The 27,853-nt window shown below is 35.4% G+C and overlaps 1 long non-coding RNA gene across 1 annotated transcript in view; it reads right to left on the minus strand.

The window, feature by feature from the left end:
* LOC134480306 (uncharacterized) overlaps positions 1 to 26,724 on the minus strand; it is a 29,413-nt gene extending 2,689 nt beyond the window's left edge. Inside the window, exon 1 of the long non-coding RNA XR_010054671.1 lies at positions 26,556 to 26,724. This is a non-coding gene — a long non-coding RNA (uncharacterized LOC134480306). The remainder of the gene's footprint in view (positions 1 to 26,555) is intronic.
* Between the last annotated feature and the right edge of the window lie 1,129 nt (positions 26,725 to 27,853).

Consider the following 27,853-nt stretch of genomic DNA (forward strand, 5'->3'; position numbering starts at 1 on the left):
ATTAATCAAAATATTATTTTTATTTTATATCCTCAAATGAAAATTTCCTGTTTCTAGAGTTTAGATAGTAAAATTTTTTCTTGGGCCCAATCAACTCGTTGTGTATACTCTTCGACTATGTAAATCAACAGCAGTTGAGAGCTCATGGATTATAATTTAATGTTCAGACTCTATGAAATTCTCTCTTGCTTGCAAATGAGTGATTCTTTGGGACCTGCAAAAACTTGTCAACCACATATAAATAGTGCTGGTGTGGCTAGAAAGAAGGGCAACTCTCTATAACTCTTTAGGATAGAAGGTTCACAATGGATCCCACTGTGTGTAGAACAGAGCTGTACTGTTAACTACCTTATACATTTTTTTGAAAATGCAACTCCTATAGAATAGACATCATCTGGAAGGCACAGGGCTTGTATTTTATGTTAGTGTATTTTCTATGCACTGTCCTACTCCATCACTACATACTTTATATTCTAAATAGATTGAAAATAATGATATAATAGTCATTCGAGTGAACTATTTCAGTAACCCACATTACCCAGATTAAATGTGCTGTATACATAAAAATTGAGGCCAAGTTGCATAGAGACCCTCAGACAATTCCCCAGCCTGCTTTTCTTACAAATGCTACTCATGCCCTCTACTTTTACAGAAGTAAATTAATAATTACACAAAAACTGCATGGTGTAAAGACAAATTACTAAAAGTCTTAATGATGCTTGAAAATGGGCTAATGTCTTTTACAGCTACATTTAATGATGGTAGAACATTGGAATCTGCAGCTCTTTTAATTGGAAATGTGTAGGTGAAGGAATGAGTCCTTGAGTAGATATATATGGGAAATTTTGAAATATTTCATTTTGAAATGACTATAGACACAAAGGGAATTTATGTAGGGATATAATATAAATGTACTTGGCCCATTCATTTAGTTTATGTTTTTCTTCTCATTAAGAAAATACCACATCGTTTAGCTTCTGCAGTAATCTTGAGTCTTAAGAATCTGGGATGATTCTGTTTATGGGATCATCATGGAGAAAAGAAAAATAGCTACTCAAAACCGGCAAAGGGTTGGACTCATAGATGTACCAGGGCCTCTATTAGCAGTCTATTCCAGAAAAATCCAACCAAACAAAATAAACCAACAAACCCCATGAAATTGCCAAGAGGTCCTTAGTTGTAATTCCCTGCTCTCACTTAAAAAAGCATCGCTGTATTGGTCCAGCCCATGTACTTCACATTATAGAGTACTTTCTTCTAACTTTATTCACTCATTATTTTATAAAAACACTCATTTGCCCAATTAAGCTAGTCATTTTCTACGTGTTTATGTTGAAGTCATAGAAATTCTTCAATCTCTCTAGAAAATTCATCTGATCTTAAATCCAGCCATCACCATTATGGTCCCATCTAATTACAGAGCTCGACAAACTCTGTCACTCCTTCCTGTCCTCTCTTTATGCTCTTTCTGAGGGTGAAATAATTATTTCTCCTGGAAAACATGATTTTTATGAGCATTGTCTTCACTTTTCAACCATGATCTATCTGAATGTTTAATTATCAATTGCTAACCTTTACTTTCCTCAAGTTGACAATTAGTAATTTTTAAACAGGTCATCACAATTTTAGTTTCTGTCCCAGATGTTTAACTTGGTTGCCCAGCATTTAAAGAGAGAATAAACAGACACCACACACACACACACACACACAGAGAGAGAGAGAGAGAGAGAGAGAGAGAGAGAGAGACAGAGAGACAGAGAGACAGAGAGACAGAGAGACAGAGAGACAGAAAGACAGAGAGACAGAGAGACAGAGAGAGACAGAGACAGAATGGAAAGAGACACAGATACAGAGAGACAGAGAGACAGAAAATACCTCTGACTTTGACCAATATAAATGTTTCATATTCATTATGTTGCATAGAAAATAAACTTCATACCATCAGGTTCTAAGGTTTAAATTGCTAGAATAATTGTTACCCTAAAAAAACCCTAATATATATGAGGTCAAAATGGTAAGAATATATTTGTTAGAAATCACATTTAAATTAAAGTCATTTATTACGGATGTATCCTGTGCTCCGAAAGTGCGGAATAGAACACCTAGTCAGCTGGAGTTCTAACCCAGTTCCTTTCCTTACCAGCAATCACTCCGGAAGCAGCAGCAGGTCGGGGACTGATTGCGTGAACCCAAAATAAACATTTTGCCTTCTCCTTTTACCTCTGTCTTGAAACACATTTGTTATTTAAATAGTCCCCATTTTCTTTTTCTACTTCTAGAGTGTGTGGAACATATAACAGTAAAATATTAATAATATCATATCAATTATTAATATAAAAACTTTAAGGAATGATTACTAGTAGTAAATTGAGAAAAACCCATAGAGAATGAACATATAACCAAAGAACTATGTTTTTCTCTTGTAATATAAAGCATTATTAATTTTAATATAGCAACTATTTTCTGATAGTATGAGTCACCTTAATATTTTAGTTTATACTTCAAAATAAATAAACACCATAAAAAACTATGGACTGTATTTCCCTGGGGTGGGGGTGCAGTGAGGATACATGTTAAAGTTTTACAAGGCCAGCAGACTGATTGGAACTCCATGATTTGAAGAACAGGAATTTTGCCGATCTGGAATCAAATTGTGTTATCCCTCTTAGGTCCCCTTAGTAGCTATAACAGCTAGTACTAAGTGCCAAATGGACAGAATTTTTAATTATCTGGAGGAAAGGCCTCTGTGTATGATGGCTATTGAAGATTATCTTGATTATATTAATTGAAGTAGGAAGACATCTTATTTGGGATGGGACAGTTTCCTAGACTGGGGATCACAGCCTGGTGGTTTAAGGTAGATAGAGTGACCAGAGCACCAAAATGCAAGCACTCATTGCTTTCTGTCTTCTGAGAGCTTTGCTTCTGTGGTTTCCCCCTCTGAGAGACTGAACTGGAGTGGAAATAGAACCCATTCACCTTAAATCACTCTGTTTATGGTATTTCATCAAGGCAAGAGGGAGGATAATTCTAAGTTAGTAGTCTCCACTCTGATTTCTCTGTTTAACTTACTGCAAATAGAATGCCTCTGGAGGACATTCATTAACAGAACACTTCCTCCAACCCCCAAAGGAAGAATTCTATCAGATAACATCCAGGATAGTTTTCAATGCATTGCTATATGCCGCCTACCTGATGCTTCCCCCACTACGTGCTGAAATGCCATGACATCATGATTTCTGTTGTTTTGTGACCATAAAGTCTGTAACGAGTACATACTGGAACCTGTTACTCAACGCAACCTGAGTCCATGTTTTGAGGCGACAGCCATGTTTGTCTCACACTGGATAAGCATGCTCTCCGTCTGCTGTACGGCCTGCTTTTTGAGGTGACACAGTAAGGATGATGACTTTGCATATACACATATGTATGTCTTTCTTTCCACACTTAAAGCTGGAGAAGTAAAAAGTGTTCGAGGTAAGTAGACTGCATTGTTTCTCTTAGCGCATCTTCTAAGAAGGTAGCGCTACTTCAGCACAGCTCATCTTCTCAGGCAAGTATAATGAAGAAACATTATCTTCTTTCCTCACGATTTCATCAATTTCCTGTGTGTCTCTGTTTATTCAAAAGATAAACAGCTCCATGGATTGTATTCAGCCTTACTGTTTTCTTACATGCTGGTCAGTTCCATTTTCCCCATATTTCAGGTGTGAAATATTTTTCAATAAATTTGTTCTAAACATATTATTATAATAGCTTCAAATGTTTCTTTTAATTTTCCTCACAGTTTTTGTTTCATGAAAATTAAAATTTCATTAAAAATTAAGTTTTTATTGTCCAAGCGAGCACTGACTGTTGACATCGCAGGGTTAGGATGTGTACGGTGTTCAAAACTGTTTACCAAAATGAGATCGGAAACTTTATCAAACTTCATCTTGTAGACATATAATGAGTGTTTATAGTTTCAGTAAGTACATTACTAGACTCAAAGAGTTTTATAGCAAGGGTTCATCTACAAGCACTTCAATATTAATACTATACTTTCAGCTACACATATTAATTTATTTCCGAATGATGTGCTCAGTAAAAGGTTATGGTCTTCTGCATGGACAGAACTCAGGGCTAATGACCTATATTCTTTTTGAAACAGAAAAAGAAGAACAAACTTAAGGTTAACAGCTCTGCTCCGGTCCACTTGAGAACTGGCGTCACAGAATGGTATTGTGTACAACCCTGGAGATACAACCATCCTGGTGACTCAAACCACAGCTGATCAGAAAAGAACTCTAGGAAGGTAAACTAAATTCATGGCCAAACAAGAATTAAAAGACCACAACTGATGGACTGCTGATGTCTCGGCATGAACAGAACAAGACTGAAAGAGTTTCTTGTGTGTACACGTTTTCCTTCCCAGAGTGTTACCAGGTTCTTACAGTGAAGGTTTGAGTGTCTTGTTTTTAGCAGCATCAGAAGAGGCTATCACTAAGTCTACACCCAGGAGTAGCTATAGCTTACCAGTACAGAGCATTTTTGTTTGTTTCTTGGAAAAAAATCAGAGCCTCTATTGTTCTCCACAGAATGTTCAGTAAAAGGCAATTGTTTTTAGAAGAAACTGAATGGGATTTTTCAAGTCTCAACCAATTGGAATAAGGTAAATGCCCAATATGTATTTAGGCTTGTCATCGATACAAAGTCTTCTTGTACCAATTAAAGAAAGAAAAAAGCAAGGAAGAAAAAAGAAAAGAAAGATTTAAGGAAGAAAGGAATAAAGGAGAGAGAGGGAGAGAGAGAGAGAAGAAGAAGAAGAAGGAAGGAGGGAAGGAAGGAAGGGAGGGAGGAAGGAAGGGAGGAAGGAAGGATAGGAAATCCTCAAAACCCTCAAAAGTTAAGGCAAACAAAATGCTTATTATGGGTAAACTGAGTCACTCATGGCAATAGATTCTCCAATACACAATGGGCACACTAAAAACTTCTTACCCCTCATCTTACAAGAACATTCACAGGTGCTGTGCTTCTTTACAGATTGTAGTTTAGTAAAATGTGAATCTTGGAATTCTCTTAATACAACATTCACCATACTCAAACGAGGACATAAATATGAGTTTTATACTCAAACTTCTATACATATATTAAACTGTGAAATAGGCTAATTCTCAGCCAGATTAAGCTAAAACTTCATACTAAAGGCTATATTACTCAGGTTCTATTACCTAGCACAATGGCCTGTTTTCAACAAAAACGACAATTCCAAAACATAAAAAACACAGGTTAAAGGTACACAGCTAAAGTGAGAACCAGATGCAGAAGTGGCAGAGGTTGTGAAATTATCAGATTAAACGTTGAATAGAGCTATAATTGACCTGCTACAGATGCCGTTGGAAAACAGGAGATAGTATAGAGTAACAGACAGGCAACTCCCCAGGAAGCAGGAGCATCTTAGCAAACTCTCTGTTGCTATAGTCGATTGCTCCTGACTAGGCAAACTGTAAGGAAAACAAGTTCAAGCTGTAATTCTGGGGACTGAGAACTGAACACAAGCCATTGTGTTCATGTCTGGTGAGGTCCTTCACATTACATCGTAACAGGCGAAAGTCAAACACAATGAGCCAGTGGTAGGAAGTACGTGTGAACGACACTTTTACATAACTGAAACTTACTGCCCCAGCAATCACTCTGATACATTCATTGTGTTCTATTCTCATCATCTGCTCAAAAGGGTTAAGTTGGGGATCATCTCCCAACTCTATCATAGGGAAGTTCAAGCTCCGAACACACACCCACCTTCAGAAATATAATTATGCATACATACATACACACACATACACACACATATATATGAATATGTATATATATACATATAGATACACACATACATATATATATGTATATATACATACACATATATGTATATGTATACATACATATACATACACACACACATATATATGCATATATGCATATATACATACACACATACATGAATATGTATATATACATATAGACACACATACATATATACATATATGTGCATATATGCATACACATATATATGTATATGTATATATACATATACATCACACATATATACGCATATATACATATATACATACACACACACACACACACACACACACACACAGACACTTTGGGCACCACTTGTTGCGGTAAAAGTAAAAAAGCAGAGGAACTGGTTCCTGTGCCACTCCTCATAGCACACATCACATTCCACAGGCCTTTCTAGCTTGACACCGCACCATGCCATGCTAGCCCCAGGCATCTATAGCCTAACATGCCCTCCGGAACTGAGACAAGTTGTCTCTCTGCCCACCAGAGACTTTGTTCACACCCCTTGTAGCCTGATAAAATCAAAGCTCTAGAAACTTGTAGTTTAAAAATTATATCTATATGATAAATTCTCAGTCTACAACACATTTGCAGAATCAATTCATTGCCAATTAATAAAGATAGAAACCACCTACCTGGAAAGATAAAATTGACCTAGTCCACCTATAGTGTCTGGACCATCCTGCTCCGTTGTCTCCATCTTGATTTCTTCTGCTTCTCCTACTCTCTCCTTCCCAGACTTTTTCTCCACCTACCCTTCCTTCTCATCCAAGGATAGGCTTCACCTTATCCTGGACCTGCCTTGCTGCATAATGACATCATCCTACACACACACACACACACACACACACACACACACACACACACACACACATAGTAGGAAACAACAACAGAAAAACATCGCAAAATAAGATCTTTCAACAGAAAGGATAAATACTGCTAATGAAGGAATTGTCTCATTAAAACAATGAAAATAAGAGAAGAAACAATTAGCTATAGAGAAATGCATTCCTATCGTATGAGCTACTCAAAGCAAATGTAAGTTCGAGGTCTGCTTGGTCTGTAGAAACAGTTCAAGGCTGGTCTTGGCAACTTAGACAGATCCTATGTTCAAGTAATAGTTTCCAAAAAATAAGAATAAAAATGATATAATTTAAAGGTAAGTTGCTTGCCTAGCACACACAGACACTTGGGTTTAATCAAAACTACTAGGGAAATATACACATGCATGCACACATGCATGCAAACACACACATACTTACATATATACAGAGAGAAAACAGTAAAAGAATCAGTTTAAATATGTTAATAGAATACGTATAAATCAATAATTAAATAAAACTAGTTTTAAACCGAACAGATATCTAGAGGAGTGCACCATAGATCCCCAAATGTCCACCAAACCATAGGTTTTGTCAATTTTATTTGGTTGCCCGCAACAGATGGAGAATAAATAAGTCTAGATGTATTAGACACCACGACTTGGTGGTACGATATGTGAAAACAGACTGGAACTGAACTGGAAACCTCCCTGTGTTCTACCATTCAAACCAACCGTGGGTGATAGGCAGGGCGATGTGGCAAAAATGAAACATTGGAGTCGCCCATCTGTGAAACCTATAAACAGAAATTCAAAAGCTTCGTGTTATCTGCAAGCACTCCTGATTCCCTTGCCCCAGTCTACATGATACTACATTGCCTTTTGAAACGTGGCTTTCTGAATTTGAAACTATATGCAGTACACAGTGCTTTGCCTGGAATTACTTTCTCTTACTTTTTGCTCACATTGTACACCTGTTATACCCTGTGTTATTACCTAATTAATTTTGATTTCCAAATGACAGTAACAGTCTAAAAATGATACCTATTGTTTTTCTCATAGTCATAATTAACTAATGTTAATATATATATATATATATATATATGAACAGCCATATCTTCTTATCAAATGAGAATTCCAGTCCCAGGATTGACTTCTATTTAATTGTTTATCAAAGGGGTCCCACAACAATCCACAAACAAGTCAACTATTTTCTGGACGATAGACTACGCTCCATAAACTGTCACCAAGATGATATTGTTGCAGAAAACATCTACAGAACTCACTGGGTATGGAGAAATCATGCTGGTACCTTCAGAGAGTCTTTGCTTCTGTGCGTTCTAGCATCTTGAGCAAAGTAAGATATCCAAATACTGCTTTTCTAACAAAATATGTAGCAGTAAAATAACTTGCAATGTTATTCTGTGTGAGGGACTAATGAAACCTATACTAGATTTGATTTAAGGCCCATTTCTTTGAGATGAAACCCATACTGGACACTGCTTGGTTGACCAATAACCTGAGATTCAATAGCCCAGGGACCTAGAATAAACGGAATATTGCTGTTCTAAATGAAACGTGTAGCAATAAAATGAATTGTAATGACATTCTGCTATCCTCATAAATCAGTACCTTGTTCAGCCTTTATCAGAAAAGTTTCCTCCTGCAGCAGACGGGAACAAAGACCTGTAGGCAGACACTATTCAGAGTGTGAGAGACATTGGAAGAATCAGCTGCATACGTGAGGTCACATCAGTCCTCTCAGGGCTCAGGAGACCTCATGGAAGAGAAGGCAGAAAGTGTATCAGAGCCAGAGGGCCTCAAAGACACCAAGAAAATAAGGTCCTCTAAATAAGAGAATCCATGCCCGTGTCTATTCACAGACACAGAGGCGGTGTACGCAGGGTCTGCCCAGGGCTCCACCAGATGGAGTCCCAGAGCTAAAATAAGTGGACACAGGCCCCCGTCCTTTGCACTGAAGCAGTCTTCACTGAAAACCGCTTGCAAATGAAAATTTAGTTTCTTCCAAGGGAGTCCCACGAACAAAACAAACTACTTTTAAGGTTGGACTGTATTCCCAGCAGTAGATGGCCAACAGATAATAAACGTGTGGCATATTTGTAATTTTCTTGACTCACAAGGTTACATCAGGGATTTTCCTTGTTTGTTTATTTGTTTTCTGTTTTGTTTCATTTGTTTTATTCTTCTTGTTGTAATTTCATGTTATTTTAATTTTAATTTAATTTTATTTACATATCTTTTCTTCTCTTGTTTTTACACTCCAAGTCCTTCGCATATATATTATGGCTTAGTTTTGTGTGCAAAAAGTGGATTGATGTTTCTTTAGCCCCCGTCACTCAGACTCTGTCCGTTCTGTTTGCATGTTTTGTCCTATTCCACTGTGTTACTTTTTGCTTTACCTTATTATATTTTATTTTATATCCCTTAGGAACACGCTTGTGATCTAATAAAAGACAGGAGGAGAATGGGTCCCTGTGGAAGCAGAAGAGGGGAAAAACTGGGATGAATAGCAGGAGAGGAAACCATAACCAGGATATATTACGCAAGAAAAAAATCTATCTTCAATAAAAAGAAAAGAATGAAAAAGGATAAAAAGGTCTTATATAAGCAACAATAAAGTTTTATGCAGACTAATTTCAGTGTCATGAAATTGGAATGGCTTTGCTTGCTCAGTCTTTCAGTCTCTCAGACTAGGATGCTTTGCCAGACATTGATTTTTCCATCTCTTCTGTTATTCCTTTTACAAAATATCATATACTTGGAATAATTCAGTAAGTGGTAGTCTCATAATGTTACTAATATGCACTTAGGTTTTCCTTACCATTTTCGTAGCTCGGTATCTCACTAAACATCATCTCAGCAATGTTCCTCTATGCACAAGCATTCCTGCTAATATTTCATTTGCCATTCAAAGCCTTTCTTCTGACTTCCACTTTGGGGTTCTAATGTATTTAGTCTATTATTAGTAATATTGTGTTAATGACTTATATACTATAATATAATAATAAATATATTATATGTATATTTTACATATAAATATGACAAAATGCATGATACATAAATGTATACTATATTTTAAATATATGTTTAAATTTTATATATTAATTGATAAAATTAAATTCTATTACCTTATTTAAAATGCTGGGCCAATGTCATGGCTCGGCAGGGTAAGGCCTGACACCCTGATATGTGTCCCTGGGAGTCACAGGATGAAGAGAGACAGATTCTCCCAGAATGTCATCAAAATGCTGGGGCATGCATGCCTAACACACATTTGTACATATTAAATAAGTTAATTCTTGAAATAAAATAAAATGATTAATAATGCTTATTCAAGAACTGTGAACATAATAATTTGGCTATTATGCTGTTCTATTACAAAAATATAATAGCTATTAATTCTTCCATAATAATTGTTTCTATGAAATGTTTGTCAGTGAAAATTACTTACTATCTTATACTCATTTGAATAGAAGTGTGTAAAGCACAGTTCTTTTAAAGAATATTAAAATAATGCCTTTTCCAATACCTGTTCTTCCAAATACCTTTGTAGAAGTCAGCATTAAATATGATTGAATTTATCATGGTAGACACAAGGAGAATGGTTGGGTCAGGCTTTTCCTAGGGCTGCCAGGATAAAACATATGAAGTTATTATAACCAAGGTCTACAAAAAGTCATAAAGAAGCAGAGTTGAGAAAAATGAAAGGCGCCTGGGCAAGTTCTTGTTCTATTTGTTCACTGGAAAGAGGTTGGAGGATGATCACTGACCTCTGAGCAACAGGGAAGCGAGCTCATCCTTCACTTCTGAATGAGCTCCTTGCTGTAATTGATGGCATCTCCTCAAATGGCTGCAATCATTAGGGCTCCAGTGACCGAATTAAAAGAAAATGAAGGATGCAGATGGCTGTAATAAAGCAGGAGAATGCATCCCTTCCTGCTGACAGATACAACTGATCATTTTACAAGGAAGTGCTTTACTAAAAGTGTTTCGGCAATGTAGTTCTCAGGGAAAATGAAGAGTAATGTAAAAATTGGACAAGATGAAACTAGCTGTTTCATTTCAGATATTGACTGCACCAGTCACTTTTAATAAATCATCTGCTTATTGTACCTAAGACAGCAGTGTGTTAATATCAGGAAAGCGCTGCAAAGTGTTCCCTTCCCTAAGGTTGTCTATCTATGACTTAATATCATTTCATTCAATTTCTCTTTCCTGTATGCTTTCTAATTGGTAATGTCTGAACTGCAAGGCATAATAATTTGGAAATATCTTCATTTAAAACAATCAAGACCCATCAGGCTTTTTCAAAGAATCAAATAGTATGTGTTGTATGACTTCACGAGACAAATACACTCTCTAATCGATGTCTGATTTTGCATTGTTAAGAGGAAACAGTACAGATGACAAATGGTCAAAGGCTGGTAAAGGATTTGATTTACAAAGCAAGGGGTAGCTTGATTTAGTCCTCATCATGTCATTTACATATCTCCAATCTTGAAATATATACTCGCAGCACTTGAGGATGTTGTAAACACACAGAAATCTTAGCATGTTACATTAAATAAAATGATAGTATTAAGTGTTTAATTTATCAGAAATTTATCCAATCTAAATAAAAATAGAACAATGTTCTTAAAAAATATTAAGCCAATGGCAACATATATTTCATATATACAGAGGCAGAAGCATCAAATTAAATTTATCACTATATGTTAATATATATATTGGAATTTTATTATACATTTTGAATATATCTTTAAGTTTGTCTTCTACAATTCTATAAAATATAATTCAGGTACTCAATTCACAAAAATCTTTAAGTGAATTTTAGGTCTTGTTAATTCTGAATTCAAAATAGGATATACTTAATATATTACATTATATATTAACTTAAATATATAAATATATTGAAATATATTATTATATAATTGAAAGCCATTGAAATAAAATATTTTATTTACCTAACAGATCACGTGAAAGGCTGAATTATTAATTAACATAAAATTATCACTTTAGCATGTAATTTGTATGTCCTGGCTGCCTTTCCAATAAAAGAAAAACCACAACAAAAGATAGCACACTGTTTAGGAAGGCTCATCAAGACAGAGGCTTGGAGACCAACATAGGAATTCTTGCCTGCCAGCAGCGATTCTCCTACCCCCTGAAAGTAAACTGTGCATCATGTTGGTGACAAAATAAAATGGTTATCCGAAATGCAAAATGTTCCTCATTTTCAAGCAATCATTTATGGCTCTGAAAATTCAGTCAAGACACTTCCTGGTAACTGGTGATCACCAAGAAGAGAAATTTCGGAATGATTTGTCAGGAGGTAAAGAAATAACTTAAAGTGGTTTGATTTCCAATACAGTCTCTGCATTTTTTTTCTCCTAAATTCATATCTCCGCAAAATGCATGTTATCAGGACCTTTAATAGAGGCCAATTTGATGGCAGGTATCCTGAATCCAGTGTGTGGCAGGTAGAGGATAGAAAATAGTCAGGAATCAAGACCCATCTCAGTTACGCTGTGGTTCTGGGGCCAACAGCATCATGGACCTTGTCCGAGGAAAAGGAAAAAAGAATAGAAATATTTGTTTGTCTGTTCCTAGCACAAATAATGGCCGCATCTCATAATAAACAAAGAATCTTCTCTGCGTTTTAATGCTGACTATATGTTTCTGTGCATTGACGTGTCACCGCCTTTCTGCCCACTCCCTCCCACTTTTATTGCCTAAAATTGACAGAAGTATTCCTATGCTTGTGTAAGGCTGAAGGCACAAAGGAACCACATCATAGGAAAGTCCCTTACCTCCCAAGCCCCCTCCCCAAGGGTGAGCATTTTGTGGGATTCTACCCTAATCTCTTGAGAACATTCTTCTTTCAACAGTGGAAATTCTAAAACGCGCCAAGTCCCCACCTCACCAGCGCTTTGCCCCTCACCACACTGACAGCTGCAACGGGATCTGAAAGCGTTTTCAGGCTTGACACCTTTCCTAAGCCAAAAGGTTAAAACTTTTTCTCAAGAAGTTGGCTGGGAATCCATATAAAATGTTATTTGGAAGTATGTGTGAAATACTAGTTTGTCAAAAAGAGTAATCATAAATACCGCGTTGGAAAAACGAAGAATAAAAGTCTGGTTCTCGTCTACTTTTAATGGTACAAGCTTCCATTAACCTTCAGTGTTTACTTTACATGAAAGGTATTTAACCACCCACTTGGGTTTAAGGTTAACAGACCATAATTTAGTCCTTTCAAGTTATTACCGAAGCTGAACTTTAAAAATAGTCTCTCTATAGAACAGGCAACAATTTGTGAATAAATCATTTCATGAAAATATTTAAAGGCTCAAAGTGATGTAAGGCACAGAACAAGTAGAACCAGAAAGGGTGCTCTTCTCACGCAGGCCTCTCTCTGGTCTCAAATGTTCAATAGGCAAATCTCAGACATCTGACGTCTGCTTCCCAGAATCCTGAGAAGTGCTCAAGAACAATTAGAGCTTAAAAGAAATAAAAGTCAATAAACTCACTTTTGATCACAAAACTTCTAAAGATCCCTGTGGAATACAAATAAATAAGAAGCTCTTATCGTTTAGATACTATGACCCATTTTATATTGATAGAAATTAACAGAAATACATTGAGTAATGACAGAACCACCAAATGTCATTAGCAATGGGTTTTGTACACCTATAGAAAGTTCTTTTTAATCTGTGACTCATTAAATGCTATCCTGTATATGTGTGATTATAGAAAAGATTATAGAAAAGACAAAAGAATGATTATGCAAACTGATTAAGGAAAGCAAGAAAATACATTTGTTTATAATTGTGTTGTTGGGTACATGTGAAGAGATAGAGCAGTGAAACAGAATTAGAGCGAGACAGAGCCAAAGAAAGGGAGAGGAAGGGAGAGGAGAAATAAAGAAATAAGACAGTGAAAAAGAATACTTGTTTATAATTTGGTCGAAGATGTGTTTCATTTCTTTCTATCTACATATAGCCATACTCCGCACATTTTGTTTGTTTTAAGACATCCAGACTGGTCTCAAATTTACTGTGCAGTTGAGGTTGTCCCTGAAATCCTGGTCTTTCTGATTCTGACTCCCAACTTCTGAAATTAATGATGGTATTTGGCTATCTCAAGCATAAAGAAATCTTTTTAATTATCATAAATTTTTAAGGAAAAGAGCTTGTTGACATAGAAGCTCAATGGATGAAGCAACAGCACACATGTGTGTTCCCGGCATTTAAGGCCACGGAGATAAAAGGATAAGAAGGAGTCAGCCATTGCTACCTAAAAAGTTGATAGCCAAATTAGAATCTGTGAAACCCTGTCAAGAAAAACAAAATCAAGTAAAATTGAAATTTAAGAGTTCACAAGGTTGGATTTTCATGAAAGGAAGCATTGTGGAGAATATTTATTGACTTTAATATGTGTCTGTATACAATCTTGTGTGTCGTCTCACTGTGCTCCAATCTTAAAATAGCTCTACCTGTTCTTATTAAAACATAGTTTGCTCGCCCACACTTCTGAGTGAACTTGCTAACACTGTGCTATTTTTACAGCTTAACTCCTTTATCCTCAGTATGTGTATCTTCCCCAGTTGATGCAACATTGAGAGTATTCTTCCATACTTAGATTTTTCTAAAGAAACCAAGAACTACAAGTAAAAATTTACCTGCGGATATGAGAGTAAACATTTAGAGTGCAGCCAGGGCTTATGGCACTTTGGTGAGGGGACAGTTGTATGTTTTCCTCCAATACTCATGACTTCATTAGCACTGAGTAATTGTCTAGAATTCTAGTACCAGCCATAGTTTCCCTCATGTTGAACTGGTCTTAAGAAAAATTAGAAACTGCTGGTTATCACCAAGGTTCAGGCAAACTAGCAATGTGAATAAGCTTCCTTAGGAAAAATACACATATTGGTTATTCGATAAAAATGGTCAGCTCAGAAAACATGCGTTCGAATAGCATTGTGTTGACCAAGCAAGTGATATTTAGGAATAAATGTATGTACATACACGTGAATGCAAGTAACAATGATTAATGAAAGAAAAAAATCATGAATTTGAAAGAGATGAAAGAGGGGGTATGAGAAAGTGATGGGAAGATAGGAGGAAGGGGAACGTGATCTAAACATGTTAGAGTCTCACAAATAAAAGAAAATTTTTCATCATAGGCCACAAACTTATTTTTGTAAAGTTGTATACTCAAAAAATTATAATCCACACTGAATTTATCTTAAAATCCCATTAAACCCATTCATACCTATGGCCATTGCGGTGGAAAACCCTAAGGCTCTAAAATGGTGTAGTCTCCTCTTACATCTGTCCTGTTTAATTCCATGTGCTTTAATTTGTAAGGGTCCATGTTTCGCTGAAGAATGATACCCCAGATATTATATATATATATATATATATATATGTACACACACATATATATATATATATACACACACATATATATACATACACACATATATATAGATATGTGTGTATGTATATATATATATGTATATATTAGTATAGCATATAACCACAAAGAATGTTTTATTTTGCAGAAGTCCAGCATGTTGGGGTGTCCCATTACCAAGACAGAGAGACCCCAATGTGAGCTCACAGGCCTGATTCAAAGCATATTAGGGGAAGTCGGGGGTAGGGAACCTCTACTTTAGTCTGTTGAATCCATCTCTAGGGACACTTCAGAACCATTATAGGGGTGCAGGCTGGAAACTGTTCCTGGGCAAGTCTGAAAACTATTGTTGAGGAAGTCCAGAAACTGCTGCTGACCCATTTTCTTCCCTTAACCCAGGTAACTAGGCAGTTTCTGATGGCAGGGCAGTTTCTCGCTAGCTGCTGGAAGCCTGGGTTTTTTTATTTTTATTTTTATTTTTTATTTTTGTCTAAAATTCACGTGCCTGGGCTTGCCTGAATTTTCCCACTTCTTAGGCATGGTCTCCAGTTTGAATCTTGCCATGGAATCAGCTTGGCCTTCTCAAATTCAGAAAGGACCATTGGATTTGCAGAGATTTGATAACTATAGCTTTAAGAATCAGGTTGTCTGGGTGGCTGGCCCCCAGCTCTAAATCTACCTGTTTCAGGTTTGGGAGTGCTGGAATTACAGGCTTTATTTCACCAGAAATTCAATATAGATGAAGCCAGAAGATGAAAGTGACTGTCAGTCAAATGTGAAGAATTGAGAATTGGCACCCAGTCACTAGCCAGTGGAAGTGACATTAGCCACATAACTTCAAGGAGGTGGCTACTTTCAGTGATCTGAGGTCAGTTTTGAAGATCATCCCAGGTGGCAACGGCCAGTAGTCCTACTAATTACTTGAGTTCAGACTTCAAGGACAATAAATTGGGTAACCATTTTGCTCTACATCGTGACACAGATAACTCTGAAATGCTGCGTTTGCCCTCTCTGAGCATGCATTTGTAGGATTTTGTTATAGGGTTCTGGTGGAACTGCTTAATGTATAACCTTTTTTACTAGCAAGCTCTGTACTTCCTTCCTTTACTTTCTTGATACTTGGTGATCTCCCAACCCTCCATAGCTCTGTAGTCTATTTTCAGTGGACTATCCCTTCCCAATATATTCATTGTCCTCTGGGTTTAATGTCCCTGTCTCATTCTTAGTTAAAGACTACAATTATGACAAATTTGATTTATTAATTAAATAATCAGAGTAGTAGAAAAAAGCCGGCCAGTCACTTAACCAATGTAAAACAAACAAAAGACACTTCTTTAATAATTATTATATGAACAGATGGTTGTATGGAATTCGGTGGTTTTCTATATAAATTCTCAACTACCTAGTGTCTGGACTTCTAGTCTTGTTGAATTCTGACTTATTTGAATTCCTGATCATTTATGTTGAGGGATAATGTTTCTATTTTTACTGATTTAAAGCTCTGTAAAAGTGACTAATTCATCAATGAAAACACACATATATGCTTTTCCAACAAAAATATATTTTCTTTTGAACAAATTATTATATTGAGTTATATATTTACTGCTTGAGATGAATGAAAAAGGAGTAATAAAATGTCACATTGATGTATAGACTTCACCTTCTATGTAAGTTTTTAGTTGCCCAATAATAGTGAAAGAAAAAATACAAGTAAATTAAATTTTCATAGAGACATTAAATAGTATAAAAATATTTTCTTGTGAAAATTTTGTTTGTCAAGAAAAAAGTAAGCAAAGACAAAACATTAAAACCTACAAATGCCTGAATTTCATATTAATTGAGTATTATCTTTCATAGTCTCAAAACTATGTATTTGTTTCTATTTAGAAAATGGCTTTCCCAATGGTGTTTTGAAATAGAAAGTGAGTGCAGTTAGCTCAGCTTCACAGAAGCTAATTAATGTTTTATCTACATCTAAATTAGACATATTATTTCTACTTTAAACTTCTAATCATGCCTGTATTATCTTTTTATACTTTGTTGGTAATACAGACTGAAGCCACAGCTTTGTGTTTAGTCTCCTAGAATTCTACCCCATCCTATGTCCCTAATTCATACTCAGAGCATGTATTTTATAATTCATCAATCATAGCATGGAGTGAGTCAATTTCTGTTTTAGTTCTTGCATTCTACATAGCCAATGATTTAGACTTTCTTCCTAGACTTATCACTGCCCATTCCATTGTAAAACAAATTTCTCTCAAATTCTATAAAATTGCACAAAATATTATAGCAACTGAATTATTTCAAATAAATTCAACAAATTGCAAATTTTTAACAAGGAACCAAAAGTAACTTTTCACACAGAGAATGAACAGGCTTTGACCTCAGTCTTATTCCTTTTCTTCTATAACAAATCATAGTTTTCTTCTGTGCTTAAATATGTTTCTTGATGTCAAGGTTTTTTTTCAACAGCATTAAAAACTATAGAGATTATCTGAATTAATGCATTGGCTGTGTAGATATGGATTCAAAGATTTTTTTTTTACTGAGTTTACTAAGTTTCCAAATATTTCACTTTCCATTCTTACACATCCTATTAGAAAGCACTCTGGTTAAAAACACATAAGACTCATGTAGAGGAGTCTAGTTTTGTTCTCACTGGACATATTTGGTAGCTGGTAAGTTGGCTGCACAGCTCCAGAGAATCAAATCCATTCTGTATTACTAGGAACCCAGGAATATATGTATGTATTTAAATCTATGCTCCCCACAGGCTGACTAAGAAGTAGCTCAGAAGTACTTGCTGATTTTCATAAGGATGTTTGTTATGTTTGCAGCATGGAGCATACAAGGGCCTATAACGCCAACTCCAGAGGATCCTCCACCCTCTTCATGCCTCTGTGGGTACTTGAACACATGTGATATATACATAAAGAGACATGTACACTTACATACACATATACAAGGATCAAAATGAACATAGACCTTTAAAAAAGAATTTTCAATTCAACTCATATTACATAAATACTAAAAATGTATTTGTTCATTTACAATGTTTTTAGTTACTTTTGAGAATGTCATGTAGTGTGTTTTTGTTCCACTCTTTCCAGTCCCCCTACTCATCCCAGATATTCTCTTACCCCCCAAACCACTCAAATTCATGTTATTTTCCCTGCCTAAAAAGTGGAGTCCAATTGTCTTGACTGACTACTCTTTAGCATGGAGCCTATCCAGGATTATGGTTGAAAAACACTGTATCACTCCAATGAAGAACAGGACTTTTTCCTCTTCAATTGTAAATATATTATTGACTAATGATCTAACTTCATTCCCACTATTTTCCCATTAACAATTTTTTGTACCATTTCTGTTTGGACAAGTTTTCATGTTCTATGTCGCAGTATGCAGTACATTCAGCAATAGTGTTTTACCATCAACTTGTGGAAGGGAAGCAAAAGCATTGACAATAATCCGAAATGATTAACAGGTTTACAGAACCCATTATATACAACTTAGAGAGATGTAATCTATTTCTGGGAATATTATTTGGTAGCATATGGACTCTAGTTGGGGTATTATCTCTGCCATTTAATGGTAACCCCATTTAAAATACACACACACACACACAAATTTTCTCTCTCTCCATATATATATATATGTGTGTGTGTGTGTGTGTGTGTGTGTGTGTGTGTGTGTGTGTATGTATGCATATATATAGTATACATTGTGTGTGTTACAATTTCCACCATGACTTTGGTAATGACAGAATGACGTTATTCCTGCCCCTGTGAAAGGGCCCCCATGCATGAGCCTCCATGAATGTCAGTGACTGCTGTGGCTTAAGGCTTGTTTATATTATAATGTGCATATTTTTACATTCCTCCTTCAAGGAATGTCTTCTTTATTAATGTAATGATTCCATTATAATCTAAGACAGCAGGAGTACAGGAGGAGAAGGTGTGGCTAATGTCTTAGCCAAATGGTAAATGGTGGGCCTTTAAGGACAGCCCTTAAGGTTGTGAAAAAGAACTCTAAAAATGTGAGTTCAAAATATACAGTTTCTCAATTTTTCAAAATATAAGAATGCCATATGAATTACGAGGGCTTTACAAATCTAAAAGAACAAATGTATCTGTGCTGTGAGCCAACTTGTCAGAGAGATAAGGAAGGAAATGAGATTTAGGGAGTGGTGATCACAGGGGATCCTACTCAGCTAGGTTTTTGTTGCTGTTGTTGTTGTTGTTGTTTATGCTTACAAAAGCAGACACATTCCAGAGCTCAGGGTTGACCTGGGACAGAGCAAGGTTAATACTAGGTCTGGTCGAAATGGTAATTTCAGGATAGGATCCCACCCTACTAGCAAATTCTATGTGTATAACAGAGGCAAGCATATCTCTGAATATTTTTACAATGTTAAATAAATTGTGTTTCTGAAAATTAAAGTGTCTGGGTCATGAGATGCTGATTCATAGGACAATCAAAAGAGAACCTGGAATAAATGATTCAATTGACAAATAAAATTAAGGATGAGACTTATACTCTGTAAGAGATGACCTATCCAGAGAATTTTTTTAGAATATCAAAAGAGAACTGCTTGGTGAACTGTCCCGAGCAGAAAATAGAGAGAGCTGTCTAGAGAATTCCAGAGAGAACACAGAACAGAGAAGAGGCAATTTGGAAAGCTATGTCACAAAGAACATAGGCTACCACTTGAATCCACAATGTGACTTCGAGTCATCTATTTTCACTGCTTCCAGAGACCCCTTCTCTCACAAACCCTCTCCCAGTTGACACTGGTCCTTGACATTGTGTTTTACATTATTTTGTATATTTTATCTATTTTTATATCTTGGATTTTTCCTGTTTATCTTGAATTTGATGTATGTTTTAAAAGTAAATGAAAGCAACATTAATCAACTTCACTGTCTTTTTACTGTGACCAAATTGTGATTATTTATAAGGATACTTCTCTCTTGAGTGGATAAATATGAGGCATCTCCTTGAGGAGTATGTCCACTTGCCCCAAATCCTGTCTCCTATTTATGCATGCTAAAAAGGTTCATGCCCTCTCTCTTTCTCTCTCTCTCTCTTTTTTTTTACATTATACAGAGAGCAAACTCATAAATTCCACAGGATTGCAAACCAGTCATTTTTATGGATATCATTAACAGTATATTTTTCTCTTAGGTATCCATTATAGTCATTCCATCAAATTAATGTTGAATAGTTATGTGTAAGTTGTAAGTTTATAAACTTCCCTTCTTGGAGATTTCACCATTCTAGACAAGCTCACATTCATGAAATCTTAATGTACAATGAAAACATTCTCTGAGAATCTTCTATCTGAGGATATATTAGCATAAGAAAATATATTCATCTGTTTTGTCTCTGGCTAATTATTTGCTGAATATATTCTTGTGATAACTTCAAATTCCCTCTTTTATATGCAAACTAATCTAAAGGCTGAATAGCTCAATTGAACACCCTGTACAATCATGCAGAAATGCAATTTTTGACTCTCCACAGAATTTTTATGTGAACATTTAAGAGATATCCTTTGTTGTGGTTGAGCTTCTAACTTATTTGTCTGTTAAAATATACATTTAGCCATGATTTGTTAAAAGATGATATAACATCAACATTTTAGAATTAAGTATGGATTGGTAAATAGCTTATGAAGGGCCCCAGATTGTCAAGACAGACACCATCTTGTAATGTGTCCTCCATTTTATACACTATGCCCTGTCCTCAGGTTAAACTCTAATTACCGGAAAAACCACAAACTGTTCCAAGAAGGAACCATCCTAGACTTGGGCCACCAGTAGAAAAATACCTAAGATTCCAGGGAGATGTAGATAGATTGCTTTAGCCAACTAAAATCATGGATAGCCATCATGTAACTGACAAGTTGATGAGTCCCTAACCCCACTACTGCAATAAAAAGGCTGAACTTAAGTTCTCAGGGACTTCTGCACAATCTCGCTTCCTTGGAGGGGCTTGAGGATCTAAGCTCAACCTTGAAAAAAAGACTCTGCCTTTGCATAAAAGTTTGGCTACTGATAGTCTCTCAGGGCCCTCAGACATTGGTATAACAGTTTATTGAATAAGAGGATGTGCTGCACAAGCTCGAAGACATGACTTCAGATCCTCAGCATCACCATAGCTAGGCATGGACATTCAAGTGCAACCTCGATATTTGAGGAGTAGAGCAAAGTAAGGTGAATCACTAGTGGTTGCCAGCAAGTCAATGAAGCCAAAACCAACAAGTTGCAGATGCCATATCACAAGTTTCAGAGACCATATCACAAGGGAATAATATTGAAAGTGATAATGGAGGTCCCCTGACACCATATTCTAGTCTCTGCCGGTGAAGATACATGTCCACACACCAGGAGACAGTAGAAGTAAACATATGTGCATACTTTACAAAAGCTGTAAATAAGGTGACAGAACAATAGAATAATAAAATTGTAATTTCTGAAGTATCCTAAATACAGCCTTAAATTTTATATTATACCTTTTTGATTTTCTTTATGTCTGTGATGCTGGTTTTGTAAACCTCCATAAAACTTAATATGGACAAAGTGATGCTTCTTTGCCTAAGACTAATGCATTATCTAAGTATATTTTGGTAATGTTTTGTTCATCCATTTACTTTCATATCTGAAGTGTCTATCATATGTCATACAAAAGATACAACTTGTTCTGAAAGAAAAATAACCAGGAGAGGAGTGATGTCAGGGCCATAGCTTTGTATTTGAGTGTAAGCATGCTTTTAGGTTGTTAAAGTCTTAGAGTTTTTGATCACATGAATAAATCAAGATAGAAAATTCTGTGCAATAATATAATTCCATATTTTTTACCTATAACAAAGCAAATAAGAAGGGGGTACAAAAAGTTTCAGAGAGAGAAATATATAAGAAAATTATTGAAAACTTAAGAGAGGTAAAGTATTTTAAAATATTGCTAAATTGTAAAGAAGCACAAATTATTCACATTTTCTCAATTTTCATGAAATAAGAGAAAAGGAGGAATTATGACTATTCTCCTGCTTCCAACTGCATTTCTGCCAATTCAGGTTCAATGTGAATGGTGACATTTAAGGTAGCATTGTTTGTACATAACCTTCTCATGAGAAATCATAATGTAGACCTTAAGATTACCATTTGTATGAGAGCTTATTTTAATGCAAAGTATTGACAAATTACATTATAAAATACAGTTTTCCTTTGAATTTCCTTATCAGGTGAGAATTTGGATTTCTTTTAAAGACATTTTGTTCTTAGGGAGTTTTGTTTCTTCTTTTGAAAACTTTGAGGGTTTTATCTCATGGATATCATTGCAACTGACCTAGCAATTTTGCAAAATAGTATGCAAAATTCTCAAAACACTAAAAGTAGATCTACTGTATGACCCGTGTATACCACTCTTTGTGCCAACAAACTCAATGCCCTACTCTGCAGATACTTATTTCCTCAGCCATCTTCATTACTGTTTGTTTCACAGTAGCTTGGACGGAAACAACCAAAGATCCAATAACTGCGGAATGGAGAGTGAAAGTGTGGCTCATGACCCAGTTGAACTCAAGTCAGTCATGAGGAAAAAAAATTGAAGGTAAATAAATGAATTTATAAAGTACTATACTCAGTGAATTAATCCAGACCTAGAAAGACAAATACCAAATGTTTTCTATTATTTCTGGATCTTAGCTCCAAAGCCTTAAACCTGACTGTGCCACCTGAAATATCCCCAAAGGACAAGAAACTAGGAACCGTGGTAGAAGGAGGGCTAGAGAGATGGACAGTAGCACACGGGGGCTATTAAAGGAGAAATGAGAAAAATGGAACCAGTGAGATGGAAAGAGTGATACAGACAGAGGGAGGAAAGGGAGACAACTTAATGATTTAGAGAAAAGCCATAAAGAAACATTATTTTATGTACACACACACATATATACATGTGTTTGTGTTTGCAGATGCACAGAGAGAGAGAGAGAGAGAGAGAGAGAGAGAGAGAAGCAAAAATTCAACATGCAAGACACCCTGAGTGTTGTTAGTTGGTGAAAGCAGAGTGCTCTAACAAGGTACTATAACAATGCATGCTATTTGTTTTTCTCTTAATTGTTTTCCATAATTTAAAGCTTAGACCTTCTTGCTGAAGTCACCACAATCTTGAAATAGAGAACTTGAATGACTCAAGCTAGGACAGAGTCATAGGAAATCTCTTCCCTGGAAATTAACTCTCATAGTCTTAGAAGTTAATACACAAGGAAGAAAACAAACACACAGAAATAGATAACACATATATATCCATTCATCAGAACATTAAACAAAATAAAACAATCTAGGAATAAACCTGACCAAGGTGTTGAAGGACATCTAAAATAAAACATAAATCAGTGAAGAAAGAGGTTTAAAGACATTAGCAAACAGAAAAACTACCAATGATCATGGATTGGTAGAATTAATATTGTGAAAATGACCCTTTAACAAATGGACATTACAGAGTCAATGCATTCTCATTCAAATGCTCATTTAACATTTTACATAAATAGAAGAGCTCCTAAATTTTATATGGAAACACAAAAGACCCTACACTGCCAAATCCCCATTAAGCCAAAAGAACAGTGCTCTTGTATTGAGTCTCAAAATATATTTCAGTATTGTAGTAATAAAATCAAAATGATACTGGCACAAAACATATATGTAGACAAATGGAACAAAAATGAAGATCAAGAACAAATATTTGTAATGAGTCTTTTTAATATTCAATTAAGAGGGCAAAACTACACTGGTAAAAAAGCAGTGCTGGGAAAACTAAGTACTCATACATAGAAGAATGAAATTAGATACAGATCTATGATCTTTTCCAAAATATAACCCCCAATGGTTAAAAGACCTAAATATGAAACCTGAAACACTGAACTACTAGAAGAAAACTTATAGAATACCTTACTCATTTGAGATGTAGGAAGTATTTCACAATAGAACCCATTTGTTCAGGAATGTAAGGCAATTATTGACAAGTGGCCTGTCAGACTTTGAAAAGGTTTCTGCACCACCAATAAAATGATCTGTTGAAAAGGAAGACCACAGAATGGGAGAGAAAATTTCTGAGATAACAGAATTAATCTCCAAATATATCAAGAAAACAAAGACCCAACAATGAATGATGCATTCACTTAAACAGTTTCAGGATTTGAACAAAGAGTCTCAAAAGAAGAAAAAGAAAATCTTGTTATTAAATATTTCAGTATAATGTTCTACATTCTTAGAAATTAAGGAAATTCAAATAAAAACAACTTTGAGATTTAGTCTTAACCTAAACAGAATGTCAAAGGTCAACGATTCAATAGAGGTTGGAATATGGTGTATGTGGTTTGTTTGTGGTTGGTGGGATGTGTGTAATGGGTGTGTCCTGGGGAGAGCCTGTAATGTTGGGGGTCACATAAGTAGTGGTACCGAGACTAGGCTGGGTCACTGGATGTGTGCCTCTGACTAGTTCTGTGGTTTAAGAAGAACATATAAAGAGGGTGATCTTGTAGAGTCACCTGGCCACATCATGATAAATGACAAGCACAATCTGATGGACTTTGGCCCACAAAGAACCTAGTGTTTTGTTTCATTGTTTTAAAGATTTATTTCATTTTAAAGCATTTGTGTGTTTATGTTTCTATATTGGGGTATGTGCATGTGAATGAAGATCCCTGTAGATGTCAGTACTGTCAGATGTCCTGGAGCTGAAGTTATTGACAGGTATGAGACACCTGATATGGGTGCTAGAATCAAATTTAAATGCAGATCTTTTGTAAGAATAGTGCATTTTAAACAGTAAGCCACCTCTTCAATGCCATATATATGTTGAGAAATGTATTTTTAATTCTATCGTTCCTTATTTTATTAGATTATTTTAATATATTAGGCATCAAATGTTATATATATATATGTATATATTTTATATATGTTTGGAAATCCATATATAGTAATATTCATATATATGTATATATCCATATATATTCAAATGCAATACACACATATATAGTGAATATATATTATATGTATATAATAAACTCATACACATATACACACAGTAACACAGAAACATACACACACACACACACACACACACACACACACATGCACACACACTCCTATATATATTAAAGACAAGGCATCACATTGTCCAGGCAAACAGGCCTAAACAGACCTCAAATCTGCTATCTAGTTGAGGCTGGCTCTGAACTTCTGGTCCTCCCACCTCTATTTAAATACTAGGATTATAGCTGTGAGTTTCAGTATTCAGTTTTTATGTTACTCTAGAGATTAAACCCATGGCTTTAAGCACCACAACAGCCGAGCCAAAATTTCAACACTTAAATAGATTATTTTATTGCTCTCTACTTGGATTTCCTAATATACTATAATTTCCTTAGTATATCAGATGCATACTTCACAAATATTCTTCTTCTTATATGAGTTGGTTCTTTTAATGTTGACTTTGTTGGTTTTTGCTTTGATAGGTCCTGATTGTCTTCTTGAGACCCCATATGTTTTGATGCGGCTCCTGTCATTGTTCTGTTTGACTGAGTTCTTGTTCGTAGGACCCTTCTGATTTCCATTGTCCCAATTAATTTATTCAGTGTTCTCATGTTATGTTTTAGGAGGTTTGTGGTTGATGTCTTATGTTCATCTTTAATTCCAAACTTTGATTATTTTGTAATTGTTAAAAATTAGGGCTTTACCTTGATTCTTCTACAAGCAAAACTCAATTCCCTCCCATTATTTATTGAAGTGGATGTTCCTTTATTTTTTCAAATAAAAAGATGATTTTATATGGAAAAAATCTCTTAAATCCTAATAAAAAGTATTAAATGTAATACAGGAATTTAGCAGACATGCTGAATGAATGTGAGCATTAGCAGTAACATTATATTTAAGTAACAAACTGCAGGATATACAATTAAGAAAGCAATTACAATGTTGTACTATTAAAATTGCAATAAATGTATATAGACTTAATCGATGTTTTCAACAAACGCCTTAACATACCATGGTAATATAAGATGAACACAAAATTGATGAAAAATATTTTATCCACAGAATTAAAGATCAAATAATGTTAAGTGATTTACAGAATACCTACAACTCTTATAAATTACATCAAAAATGTCTTCATGTACCTAGGGAAAAATCTGGAAATCTATGTATAATCACACACACACACACACACACACACACACACACACACACACACACACACACCAGGCTGTACATAGTAATGTATAAGACAGGTTCATTACACAACCCAACTAAGAAACCTATTTAAAGATGCACAAATCCATATTTCCCCCATCTCACTGTTCCCAACATTTTCTCTAGGTATCATGCTGGGACCTATTTTCCTACACATTGGAGTTCGAAGAGAAAGTCGGGACAGAACTGTAGCAACTCACCTCCAGGTAATGTTTCTCTGAGATCTGATGTGATGGGTTTCCATTCAATGTTTTTTGTTTGCTTTTTTCTTTTTTCTTTTTTTCCACTTTGGATTTCTTTGACTCACTGTTTGGTCTACTCTCTCCTGTCCTGTGCTGTACGTCTCACATTTCAGCCCCTTTGACCTGAATGAGCCCAGAAAGACTGCCCTGTTCTGTTATTGTTTTTCTTTACTAATCAAAATTCCTAATATGCCTCCAGCAAGATAGCTGGGTTCATTGTAGGATTTCAGCTGTTCTTATCCTCAGAGAAAACAGTGTTTCACTGCCTACTTTCCAATGTCTGAAAACATTTCTTTTCTATATATAATCCTGTTTTACTTTTTCTTTACTGTAAGCAAATTCATTACCAGTTGTTCTATCATATTCTGGGTGTTAGTTTCAACATTCTTAATCATCAGAGTACATCAATACACCTCTCAGTATCCTTTGGTGGCATGGCATAGCCAACTTGACTTCCTGATCTTGTATCTACTCAACCTAGTGCCACCCTAAGAGATAGGAATTCTATAGTATACATTTTAATTTGTTTTTAGCATTCTCCTTGAAAAGTTCCTTTTTGATGACTCCTTTTGAAAACCATGACTCCCTTGGGGTTGTGTAACAAGTTTTTAGTTAAGTATGTCTCTCTTTTGGCATACATAGTTACAATCATTAAAACTTTACTTAATACAGAACAACTTTGATTAACAAAATGTCATTTATTATGTTATAAATTCTATATCAATTTTACACATTATGTAGTTTGTATAAAGCTACTTTTAGCAGTTACCTTATTTGTTTCTGCTGACCAATATGGGTGGATCATCACATAAGGTTTTGATTTGCCTTGTGTTTGAGCATCAAATCAATTTATATTTTCATTGATAGAATTCTAAGTCACAGAGTAGATTATATAAATATCTTAAAGAGTTCATTTTTGTTAGCCAAAGCAATGTAGAAATTATTGTAGTTTATGCTTAATTTCTGATAGATTTATTTTGACTTTGTAAGAGTCCATGATTCGCTGAAGAATAATACTCAGGACTCAAGTAGAATGCAAATGCAAAGGATTTTATTCTGCAGAAGTAGCATGCTGGGATCTGGAGATACCCAAGTGAGCTTACAGACCCAATTTAATACTTTAGTACATTAGGGGAATTCCATGGAGGAGAGTTGACCTTTATTTTAATTGGTTGGCTCTGTATCTAGGGACATTCCAGAACCATTGCTGGGGATTGGAGGTGGGGAGCCAGAAACTCTATCTCAGGAGGCCTGGA

Source organism: Rattus norvegicus, chromosome 9 (assembly GCF_036323735.1).
Source record: "Rattus norvegicus strain BN/NHsdMcwi chromosome 9, GRCr8, whole genome shotgun sequence".
NCBI classification, from domain to species: domain Eukaryota; kingdom Metazoa; phylum Chordata; class Mammalia; order Rodentia; family Muridae; genus Rattus; species Rattus norvegicus.